The sequence below is a fragment of the Lissotriton helveticus genome, chromosome 1_1, assembly GCF_964261635.1.
Source record: "Lissotriton helveticus chromosome 1_1, aLisHel1.1, whole genome shotgun sequence".
In the NCBI taxonomy this organism is placed as follows: Eukaryota; Metazoa; Chordata; class Amphibia; order Caudata; family Salamandridae; genus Lissotriton; species Lissotriton helveticus.
Window position 1 is genome coordinate 1,773,013,657 of NC_136057.1, and position 12,925 is coordinate 1,773,026,581.

General features: G+C 43.2%; 1 pseudogene; it reads right to left on the reverse strand.

Annotated features, from left to right (window-relative positions):
• LOC144776991 (18S ribosomal RNA) overlaps positions 1 to 712 on the reverse strand; it is a 1,145-nt pseudogene extending 433 nt beyond the window's left edge.
• Between the last annotated feature and the right edge of the window lie 12,213 nt (positions 713 to 12,925).

Genomic DNA, 12,925 nt, shown 5'->3' on the forward strand with positions numbered 1-12,925 from the left:
ACGCTGACCGCTGGAGGTCGCGTAACTAGTTAGCATGGAGGAGTCTCTTTCGTTATCGGAATTAACCAGACAAATCGCTCCACCAACTAAGAACGGCCATGCACCACCACCCACTGAATCGAGAAAGAGCTATCAATCTGTCAATCCTTTCCGTGTCCGGGCCGGGTGAGGTTTCCCGTGTTGAGTCAAATTAAGCCGCAGGCTCCACTCCTGGTGGTGCCCTTCTGTCAATTCCTTTAAATTGGAGTTAGAACAGTTCATCTGAACTACAAATTTATGTTTTCCTCAGTCTTTGTTAGATTGGAGTTAAAATAGTAAATCTGCCTCCCACCCTAATGTTTGAACTTCCCCTAGTGTTTGTAAGACTGGAGAGAGAATAGTAAATGGGCAACCATCCATGTATGCACTTTCTCCAATATCTCTTAGATTGGAGTTAAAATAGTAAAGCTGAACCCCCAATGCAATCACTTTCACCAATGTTTGTTAAGTTGGAATTAGAATATTCAATGTGATGCCTTCCACCCTAAATGTATGCATATCTATATATATATATATATATATATATATATATATATATATATATATATATATATATATATATATATATATATATGTTTTCTTTTAAGAATTATTTGCTATTTTTAATATTATAAAAATATATCTTTAAATATTATGCACAATGGTTAATTTAAAATATATTTTAAGATTTGTATTAAATGATAATGCAACATGTATTCGATATTATATATTTCTATTTAAGAAGTAGTTCATGTGTGTAATAAAAGCATTGTAATTTAGATAGACCTATCTCATGCATATTAATGAGGTAGGTTGCAATTTGTGACCCATAAGGAATAGCAGCCATCACAGGGATGGAGGCCTGCTGAGGTCAGAAGACCATCATGTCTGTGATTGCTTTTTAATAAACCAATGTTTTTTTTTTTAATGCAGCCCATTTTCCTTAAAGGCAAATGGGATGCATTTAAAAAGAAAAACAGAAACTTCTGCCTGCTCCTAAAAAATATTATTATTTGCATTTGCAAAAGGAAAGGGGTCCCTGGAGGACTCCTTCCGCTTTGCAAATGGGTTACCATCAGTTTTATACTGGGGGTACGGTATTACTGTCTTGTGACCAGAACTAGGTCGCAAAACAGTAATACATACATACCGATTTGGTATTTGGAAGGGATGCCAAATACCGGATTACAAATGCAAAATGTGATTCGATGACAAGTGACCGAATCGCCTTTTGTTCATCACAAAAAAACAAATTCTACAAATTGGACCATTTGCAACCTGCAAAATCTTTAGCGCATCTGGCCCCTGGTCTCTATGGCCCAGGATGAAAGAAAAGAACTATGAACCTGTGGCTTTGTTACATGTAAAAATTGAAAAGCCAGTACATCTAGTACAAATCTACAGGTTTTCACTATTCCAGATATGAATGTAGAGATTAGGATTCAAAAGTGTTTGTCTTGTAGCTCTGACTTTTGTGTTTATGCTTTGTTATGTCTTTGCAACCAGTACTACATTGGTAGTGTGATTCACAAAGTGAAGAAACGAGTGTAGGAACATTTGCAGGTGATGAATCAGTGTGACAAGCAATATCCTGTAGCAAAGCATTTCACAGAATGTCACTCAAGCCATAGTGGCCAGTTAAAATTTTTCACCTTTGATTCTATCGAATATCTAAGGTGGTGAGAGAGGGCCTCATTATGATGACTGTTGGACGAGCGTTCGATCGCCATCGTAGCAGGATGGAGACGGGCCGACAAGTAGTCGGCAGTTCCACCCGCCATATTATGATGTGACCACTGAGTAGGCGGTCAGAAACATGCCTTTTAATATTTCGGCTTGTGCTGAGTTCCGCAGAAGGTCTGCAGCACAAGCTGCGGTATTAAAAGGCATGTTTTTGAACATTCATGCACCTGTGTGCCAGGCACCATGTGGAGCTTGGCACAGGATGCGTGGACATTTGGGGGAGCACCACATGTCATCCCCTGGCCACAAAGCGAAGGAGCATGGGGTACAGGGACCCAGCTAGGGCCACCAAAGTTCCTTTCTGATGGACCACCATGAAAAGGCTGTGGGAAATGGACATCGTAATTTCTTTGATGGTTTCTGCACAGGCACCACCTTCATTGTAGAGATTACTGTCCGACTGCCACCCCAAAGGCCTCCTTGAGCCTGTCAGAGGCGGCAGTCTTTCCCACTGCCTGTTGCGCTCTGACCGCCGGTATCTTAATTCGGTGGTCGGACTGTTTCTCTGGATGTCGGGTGGACCGGTCCGCCCGACATTCTAATGAGGCCCAGAGCCTTGGCATTAGGAAGGTTGGAATCTTGCTATATTATTAATTACAACACTCTGCACCCTTTGGGAGTAAATTTAGATGAGGAAATGGCTGTACATCTGGGTTAAATGTGGATATTTTTGAATAATTTTTGTAATTATGATATGTACAGCTGTTCTGTTGGTCTCCCTTTTTAATTAAAATGGTTTAATTTGTTTTTATTTTCACACAGGTTTAATTTTGGATCGCTGCGGGATGAATAGGCAACTACTTAGCTAAGCAAGAATTCTCTTGTTAAAGTTCTTATCCTTATCCGAGTGTGAAGGGTAGCGCGTTCTCTAAATTGCTTCAAGGGTCGTTCTTCGATGGGCATGAGTTTCCGCTGCTCAATTGAAGTTAGTACAGGCGTCAAGCGATTGCACGGTCGGGAATTGCCAACCGCGCTACCCTTCACACTCTGATAAGGATGCTGCTCCAGTGAGATTCATTAACTCCAGACAAGCCCGAAGAGGCTTCTTCTGAACCACTAAGAAGACCAGGCTTACCTACGAGACTCATGGGTATGTGACCTTGCCACATCACCGGTACCCAGGTTGCCCTTACTGTCCTGAAGAAGACCCGCAGACTGAGGTCCCCACTCACCCTTGAGCCCCAAGCCGGGTCAAAACGTCAACGCCCTTTCACATTGCATCTGGACCACCTTTCATTTAATTATTGAAAACATGCCACTTAGGAATTTGTGTTTGGACTGTAAAAATGAAAATCAATGATATTAAAATTGATATTACGACAAAATGTAGCCAGTTGCTGACAAAGCTCTGACTATATGACCAGCTTTTTTCAAATTGTTGAAATGTTCTTTGTCTCCTTTTCAAATCTTCACTTCACCCTTTCCATCACTCAATGCACGCTCCTTCTTTGCACATTCTTAGAAGTATTACACTCCTTTGTACCATAAAAATGAATACAAATTAGTTAACACGATGATTCAATAAACTCGTGTGTTTACAACTTGTTTTTTGTCAGGTTGTTGCACATGCTTTAAAAAAATTAAGTGGATTGAGATGAAGAGCCAATTAGGTTAGCGGCTCACAAAGTTATACAAATAATGATTGTAAGTATGTATTTAATTCAGTCTTGATATTTAGTTTTGGACCTTTGAAAGTATGAAAAGCATGAAATTATATTTGCCCACTTTGGTGTTATGGGTGGACAGACCATTATAATAGATATGATGTTTGTGTTATTTTGTTGAAAGTCTGAATGGGAGTTATATTATATTTTAGAATAATTGAGATGCCTTGTAAACATTTCTACTAAGTCATCCAAACAAGGTTTGGTTAATTTTGAGGGAGCCCACTTGGGCGTTATGTATTTGGATATCAATATTGCAGAATTTTTCTACTGTTGTATCCCAATCCAGTGAAATTATGAATTTGAGTGGTATTTACTTCGTGTTCGAAACCTTTAAAGATGGCGCTGCATTTTACACGTGCACAACCCATAGTTATTCATTTACTTTGATGCAACCATTTAGGTGTATGTATACCTTGTTTATGATTTCTGAGCCTTTAAAGATGGCGTGCAAGCATGAAACCCGCAGTCCAAGCATGAAACCCGCAGTCCTTTGTTTATCTCTGTGATTTGATAAATGTTTCAATTGTCCATTGTCACTTACTTGTGATATCTCATGAGCAAGACAACTTGCTTGTCAAAATGCTTTAGTGATGTTTATGCTGAGTAAAGAATTTGCTGAAGAATAATCTGCGGGAGTGCACCTGCCCTTTGTTGAAGTTCACTGAGGCTTTTCCTAAATATATATAAAAAAAAAAAAATATATATATATATATATATATATTTATAAATATTTATATATATATATATATATATATATATATATATATATATATATATATATATGCAATTTTCCATAGGAACCTTTAGTCGCAGCTACAGCCCGAACTGCTGAACGGAATTACACCAAATTTGGCAAATAGCTAGTCCTTGTTTCAGACTCGTGCCTTTTTGTTAAATGGTGTACATCTGTTCAGTAGGTTTTTAGATATTAAAGGATAAAAATTAATATATATCTGGGTGGAGCCTAACCACACATCTCATCATGAGATCTGATTGGCTGTCAGCACTTCTTCCAAGAAGTGTTGGCAGCCATCTTGGGACCAATCTACATGATAGCACCTCATTAAAAAGTATTGCAGTTAATAGGTTTTAAGACTTTAGTTACATCATAAATCATTTGTTGATGGTACCATACTCATTTTAGGAATTGTGGTGTGTTCTAAGGTGATTTTACCATGTGAAAAAGCCTTCTGCTGGGATATCCTGAATCATGTTTGAGAGAAAACTATTTTCTCGTGCTTTACCCACAAAGATTTGGAAAGTGATCTATATGCTAAACTGAGAGCATTTTTCTGTAAATTCACATTATCTTTCTCAGTCATGTGAGAATGAAGTCTGACATTCTCAGTAAAACATGTACATCCAACAAGGGCAGAGACTGTCAGTTGATTCATTTGTGTTCTACTGCAGCTTCCCAAAGTGTTCTAAAGAACAACTAGAGTGCTAACAGCCTTACTTATGACAAAAGTATAGCACACCTGAAGCCATCTTGATTGGAATAAAGTGGTACCTCTTAAAACATTTAATTTACAAAGGAACAAAATGAGGGAGTTCATTTTGCCATAGAAAGTATGATTAGTGCTGCAGAAAGAAAAATTAGGGCACATTTTGAGTGACTTCTCAACTCCTCTTCTATTGCATTAAAAATAATTCTGACATGCAGGCTGAAACATGCACTTCCAGTACCAGCAGCAGACTTCCCTGGTGAGCAGTAGCTTTACTACAGTGATCTAATGAGCAACTAGAGTGCTAACATTCAGAATTTATGGCAAATGTGTGACACATCTGATTGCCTTCTTGATGGAACCAAAGTAAAAAACTAAAAGTATTTCCTACTCAGGAGACTGTAGTAAATGAGGAAATTAGGAAACTTCATAACAAATAAGTCTCCCAAGATGGCCACCAGAGAGAAAAGAGCCCACATGTAGCATAAATATCACCCAGATGTAGCCCAAGTATAGCCCAATGACAGAATGTCCCAGAGTGTTCTAAAGAACAACTAGAGCGCTAACAGTCTAACTTATGACAAAAGTATGGAACACCTGAAGCCATCTTGATTGGAATAAAGTGGTAACACTTAAAACATTTAATTTGCAAAGGAACAAAATGAGGGGCTTCATTTTGCCATAGAAATTATGATTAGTGCTGCAGAAAGAAAAAGTAGGGCACATTTTGACTTCTCAAATCCTCTTTTATTTCATTAAAAAATTCTAACCTGCAGACTGAAACATGCACTTTGAATACCAGCAGCAGACTTTCCTGGTGAGCAGTAGCTTTACTACAGAGATCTAATGAGCAACTAAAGCGCTAACATTCAGAATTTATGGCAAATTTGTGACACATCTGAATGCCTTCTTGATGGAACCAAAGTAAAAGTAAAAGCAATTCTTTTGGTTATTAGGTGGCTTTTTAGCTTTGCTTTTATTAGTGTTTTTCAAACTTTCATGTACATAACATGCATATGTATGCATACATGTATATGTATATGTATGCATGCATTTGTATTTGTATTTATATAGATATGAAATATATATACATATGTTTTTATATGTATGTATATATACATATATATATAAATGCATACACATGCATATATATGTGCATATGTCTGCGTGTAGAGAGAGATAGAGAGAGATAGAGAGAGGTAGAGAGGCTAGAGGTGTAGAGGTAGAGAGGTAGAGGTAGAGAGGTAGAGGTAGAAAGGTAGAGGTAGAGAGGTAGAGAGTAGTAGAGAGAGAGGTAGAGAGAGGTAGAGTAGGGATTAGAGAGTGAGTAGTAGAGAGTAGTAAGAGTAGTAGAGAGTAGTAGAGAGAGTAGCAGAGAGTGAGTAGTAGAGAGTTGTAGAGTGAGTAGTAGAGAGTGAGTAGAAGAAAGAAGTGGAGTGAGTAGTAGAGAGTGAGTAGTAGAGAGTAGAATAGAGTGAGTAGTAGAGACTAGCAGAGAGTGACTGGTAGAGAGTAGGAGAGAGTGAGTAGTAGAGAGTAGTAGAGAGTGAGTAGTAGAGAGTGAGTAGCAGAGAGTGAGTAGTAGAGTGAGTGCTAGTGAGTAGTAGAGAGAGAGTAGTAGAGCGTGAGTAGTAGAGCGTGAGTAGTAGAAAATGAGTAGTAGAGTGAGTAGTAGAGAGTGAGGAGTAGAGAGTAGTAGAGAGAGTAGTAGAGAGAGAGAGTAGTAGAGAGTGAGTAGTAGAGTAGTAAAGAGAGTAGTAGAGAGTGAGTAGTAGAGAGGAAGAAGTAGATGGAGAGTAGTAGCGAGTAGTAGAGTAAGTAGAAGAGAGTAGTGGAGAGTGAGAAGTAGAGGGTAGTAGAGAGTGAGTAGCAGAGTGAGTAGTAGAGAGTGAGGAGTAGAGAGTAGTAGAGAGAGAGTAGTAGAGAGTGAGTAGTAGAGAGTAGTAGAGAGAGTAGTAGAGAGTGAGTAGTAGAGAGTAAGTAGTAGAGAGTAGTAGAGAGTCAGTAGTAGAGAGTCAGTAGTAGAGAGTAGTAGAGAGTAAGTAGCAGAGAGTAGTAGAGAGTGAGTAGTAGAGAGTGAGTAGTAGAGAGAGAGTAGTAGCGAGTAGTAGAGTAGTAGAGTGAGTAGTAGAGAGTAGTGGAGAGTGAGAAGTAGAGAGTAGTAGAGCGCGAGTAGTAGAGAGTAAGTAGTAGAGAGTGTGTAGTAAAGAGTGAGTAGTAGAGAGTAGTAGAGAGGGTAGAAGGGAGTGAGTAGTAGAGAGTAGTAGAGTAGTGGAGAATGAGTAGTAGAGAGTGAGTAGTAGAGAGTGAGTAGTAGAGAGTAGTAGAGTAGTGGAGAAGGAGTAGTAGAGAGTAGAAGAGAGCAAGTAGTAGAGAGTGAGTAGTAGAGGGTGAGTAGTAGAGTAGTAGAGAAACTAGTAGATAGTGAGTAGTAGAGTGAGTAGTAGAGAGACAGTAGTAGAGAATACTGAGAGTAAGTAGTAGAGTACTGGAGAGTGAGTGGTAGTGAGTGGTAGAGAGTAGTAGAGTGAGCAGTAGTGAGTAGTAGAGAGTGAGTAGTAGAGAGAGTAGTAGAGAGTAGTAGAGAGCGAGTAGCAGAGAGTGAGTAGTAGAGAGTAGTAGAGAGTGAGTACTAGAGAGACTAGTAGAGAGTGAGTAGTAGAGAGTAGCAGAGTGAGTAGTAGGGAGACAGTAGTAGAGAGTAGTTGAGAGTGAGTAGTAGAGAGTGAGTGGTAGAGAGTAGTAGAGAGTAGTAGAGTGAGTAGTAGAAAGTAGTAGATTGTGTTGCAGGGAGACTAGTAGAGTAGTAGAGAGTGAGTAGTAGAGAGTGAGTAGTAGAGAGAGTAGTAGAGAGTAGCAGAGTCTTAGCGAGTGAGTAGTAGAGAGTGAGTAGTAGAGAGAGAGTAGTAGAGAGAGAGTAGTAGAGAGTGAATAGTAGAAAGTAGTAGAGAGTGAGTGGTAAAGAGATAGTAGTAGAGTAGTAGAGAGTGAGTAGTAAAGAGTAATAGAGAGTGAGTAGTGGAGAGTGAGTAGTAGAGAGTAGTAGAGTAGTAGAGTGAGTAGTAGAGAGTGAGTAGTAGAGAGTGAGTAGTAGAGAGTGAGTAGTAGAGTAGTAGAGTGTAGTCAGTCAGTGTCAGTCAGTCGGTGTCAGTCAGTCAGTGTCAGTCAATCAGTGTCAGTCAGTGTCAGTCAGTCTGTCAGTCAGTATCAGTCAGTTTGTGTCAGTCAATCAGTGTCAGTCAGTGTCAATCATTCAGTGTCAGACAGTCAATGTCAGTCAGTCAGTGTTAACTAGAGCAGGTCTGCTGACCTGGTTCTCTGGTTCTAACGCAGCTTTGCTGAGCTGGTTCTCTGCCTCTAAAGCAGCTCTGCTGACCTGGTTCTCTCCCTCTAAAGCAGCCCTGCTGACCTGGTTTCTCTGGCTCTAGAGCAGCTCTGCTCGCCTGGTTCTCTGGCTCTAGAGCAGCTCTGCTGACCTAGTTATTAGGCTATAGAGCAGCTCTGCTGATCTGGTTCTCTGTCTCTACAACAGCTCTGCTGACCTGGTTCTCTGGCTCTAAAGCAGCTCTGCTGACCCGGTTCTATGGCTCTAAAGCAGTTCTGCTGACATGGTTCTCTGGCTCTAGAGCAGCTCTGCTGGCCTGGTTCTCTCCCTCTAGAGCAGCTCTGCTGACCTGGTTCTCTCCCTCTAAAGCATCTCTACTGACCTGGTTTCTCTGGCTCTACAGCAGCTCTGCTGGCCTGGTTCTCTGGCTCTGGAGCACCTCTGCTGACCTGCTTCTTAGGCTCTAGAGCAGCTCTGCTGACCTGGTTCTCTCCCTCTAAAGCAGCCCTGCTTACCTGGTTTCTCTGGCTCTAGAGCAGCTCTACTCGCCTGGTTCTCTGGCTCTAGAACAGCTCTGCTGACCTAGTTATTAGGCTATAGAGCAGCTCTGCTGATCTGGTTCTCTGTCTCTACAACAGCTCTGCTGACCTGGTTCTCTGACTCTAAAGCAGCTCTGCTGACCCGGTTCTATGGCCTTCCAGAGCTCTCCCTAGCGGGAGTACTAGGGCTGCGAGCTAATTCCGATCATTCATTCGAACTTGTTGGCATTATCGTGTTATGTAAACTGTTTTTAGGAGTTTTTTAAATTTGTGTTTTACTTCTTCTTGGGGGCTTTTAAATTCATTATTTAAGAGGGAATTTATCGTAGGCACACTGACACCCCTCCTCACGCTACAGACTTACTTCCCTTGCCTCGCCCAGCCGTTTTTTTCATTCGGTGTAGGCGGCGGCGGGCGCCATCTTTGGTGTGGGTTGGGGCTGCGCTCTAGTCGCGCCGGCCTCCCACCCTCCTCACGCCCTACATAATTGGTACCATGACCAGACGGCGCAGCGGGCTGGCGCAGCGGGCGCGTGCCGAAGCCGCGCCTAAGCCAAGCCCGTCTGCGCCCGTCCGCGACCGGACACGGCCCATGGCCATAATCCCTGGTCCGCAACTGCGTTACTCTCCCCAGCAACTAACACAGTTGAATCCTGGATACTCTCATCAATACTGTACCACTCTACCTCTTGTTACTGCATTGGGCGTCATTCCCCCCCCTTGTCCTGGGTGCAGATACCAGCTTCCGCAACCTCGTCTGCTAGGCTCTTTAGCCTCAGACGCTTCTAGTAACACTTTGTCTCATGACTCGGATAACACTTCTTTTCATGGTTACCGAGCAGCGCTTATCAACACGCGCTCCCTTCCATGCCATAGCCTTCTGATCAGCGAGTTTATCCTCGCTTATGACCTTGATTTCCTTTTTGCTACTGAAACCTGGGGAGACGCCGGCTCAGGACCGGACTTCTGCACTGCAACCCCTGAAGGCTATAGTGTAGCCAGGCATGATAGACTTATAGGAAGAGGTGGCGGTCTCGCCATTATTTACAAGAACCAGTATCGTACCACACTCGATCCTATACACTCCACTAATTGTGAAGCAGCCACTTTTGCTATCAGCATTAATCATAAACAAGCCCTTAAAGGAATTCTGCTATATCGACCTCCTGGCCCTCGAAGCTCCTTTCTCTCCACTCTTTCGGATTTCAATGACCATATCATAAGTTCTACGGAATATATGATATTGGGAGATTTTAACTTCCATTTGGAAGAGCAAGATAACCACGAAACCACTCAACTTACTGCTGACCTCTTGACTTTAGGACTTCATCAGCTGGTAAAGGGAACTACACATCAGGCGGGACATACTTTAGACGGTCTGTTTACCAACAACCGTGATATCTCTGTATTGGATACTCTTCCCCTCACGTGGTCAGATCACAGGGCTATTATCTTTGGGATTCACACCCGGATTGCTAACCCTCCCCCGCCCAGGCCACGAACCAGGACAGGGACTCGTGCCTGGAAGAATGCAGATATCCCTCAGATGCTAGACTTTCTGGCACTATCCTGTCCCACGGGAAGAGGCAACCCTGCTCTATCAGCCTCCGATTTCCAAGACTGGATTCGGAACGCCGCTGATCAAGTGGCCCCGGAGAAGTTTACGAGATCCAACAGAACAACTCCGTCGGCGGCTTGGTACACCGAAGATCTCAGGCTCCATCGACACCATTGCAGGAACTTGGAAAGGCGTTGGAGGAAATCTTATTGCCCCATAGCCAAGCAATCCTACAAAGATGCCCTTACAATATATAAAAAGGCGATCATTGCTCGGAAAAGTGCCTTTTTCTCGGCCCAAATAGAGAATGCCAAGAACTCTGCTAGAGAACTGTTCTCAGTTGTCACCACTTTGTCCACTCCTTCCACCGGTCCCGGGGTTGAACCCTCTCAGACTTTTTGTAATGCTCTGTCCACCTTTTTTACCACCAAGGTGGCAGACATATACTCATCTTTTGAAGGGGACATAAGGACCAGACCTAGAGTCTGCATTGGGGAAGAACTAACCTTTGATCACGATCTTCTTCCCTCTTTTGCCCCCATCACACAAGACCATATCAGCAGACTCATCTCTACTATTAAGTCTGGCTCCCCCTTGGACCCTTGCCCTCCTTCTGTGATGGCTAACCTTAGCGAAGTGATTTCGCGGCCACTTATGGAAATTTGCAACACCGCATTTCAAACTGGTCAATATCCAACCTCATGGAAGAAGGCGGTGATAAAACTGTGGAATTTTAGTTCGTGACCTGAACATCATCTGCGCCATCTTGCCCATTCCTCAGACTCACGTATGAACATACACGACAGCCATTTTAGGTACCATGGTCTCCCTGTTCACGATCGATCATCAGCGCACTTCCCTGACCCTGCAAGCATCCCCCATGCACCCTGGCTGCCCCTGCTCTCACATGCACAAGTCATGAACCCCCCCCTTCCGCATGACTCTGTCTCTGGGAATCACACCCTGCGCCTCACCAACACCTCCTTTCCTTCCATGAATACCCCTCTTTTGATAAACCCTTCCTCTACGCTCGATTGTCCACACCGATCCTTCCTTTCATGAATATCTCTCCTTTGATGACCCCTTCCTCTGAGCCCGATTGTCTGCACGGACCGCTGGTCATCCCTTAGCCTGAGGATACAGTTTATTGCCCACTACTGTATGCACTCGCCCCTCTTCAAAGGAGCTACTATTGATCATGACCTCCCCACCCTCTGAGATTCGATCAGGCGCACACATTCCAAAGGAATCGGCGGAACACTCAGCTGCGTGATAGCCCCCTCCTATTGTATGGGGTGAGGACCCCTACTGTAGCCACGTGTTGGAATGAGCCGGAACTGGGGGGATACCGGGGATGTCTTTTTTCCATTACTTCACAATGTCTTTATTGTAATAAAGAGCGGTCACATGTCGTAAACCAGTGTATAAAAGGCCAGGCCTCAGAGAGGCTGTTAGAGAGCACCTCGAGACGATACTTTGTTGTCCGATCTGATGTGTTCTGCTCCGTCGGAATAAAACTTGTTTCCTGTCTTCCTGTCTCCAGCGCCTGCCTCTTTATTTGATAAACTTCGTATGGTATTAGAGGCGTTTAACGCCGGGCAAAATTACTTAAGGAACATCGACTAAATCGCCTGACCATTTTTTTCTGACTTTCCTCAATTGGCGCCCAACGTGGGGCCCATCAGCGACACGTGGATCCAGTGGGAGAGGTCCCGACGACAGAGTGAACGACTGCAACGATCGGGAGAGCTCCTGTCCGATAGACCCTCGTCTGACAGCCGATCATCCGAACTTCACTGGTTCCGAGCAGACCTCTCCCGAGTGATCTACGGTCCTGACTGGGAACCATCAGGAGTGCCGCGGTAGCAACAGAGAGTAGAGGACGATCGGGCGCTGGAAGCGGAAGACGAGAAACTGTCCATGCGGTCCGGGTAAGGTCGTGACACACGACAAATTGCAAATTGATTGATTGTTTGATTGATTGAAATACTAGTATTTGCTTTGTCGCTCTTTGAGATATTCGCTGCCTGCAAACGGGGAGGAATGGAATATTCTATCTCCCTTTGCGGATAGTGAAGGGTAGGTAACGCGGACTTTTGTCCCCCATTGTAATCTGCCGTACCTATTTTTCTCCCCACTGATTGATTGTCCGAACATAGATTGTTTGGAGTATAGTTCTTTTGAGGTTCTCTGCTTGCAAATAACGTAGAATAGCAATATTCTGTCTAGTCTTTTCAAATAGTGAAAGATAGGTAGTGCGGACCTTTGTCCCCCGTTGTAATCTGTCATGCCTGTCTTCTCCCCACTGATTGGTAGTTGGTACAACCCGGACCGCTTATTAGAGATGAACCATCCAGCTCCATTGGAAGGCACCCCTAATAAGGACATGTTCACTAAGCAAGGACTAGTCGCTATAGCTTATAGTAAGTTATGGCATAAATATACAAAAAACGACCCCGAAAGTCAGTGGCCACTGATAGGTTCCTTTGATGATCATAAAATAAAAATGTTAGAAGCAGCTGTTAGAACAAATAAGGCAACACCCACCATGCTCGATAGTATCGGCATGTGGCGCAAAGAAGCAGAGCAACGAAGGAAAAGAGAAGAAGCAAAAATAGGGAAAGAGTTACG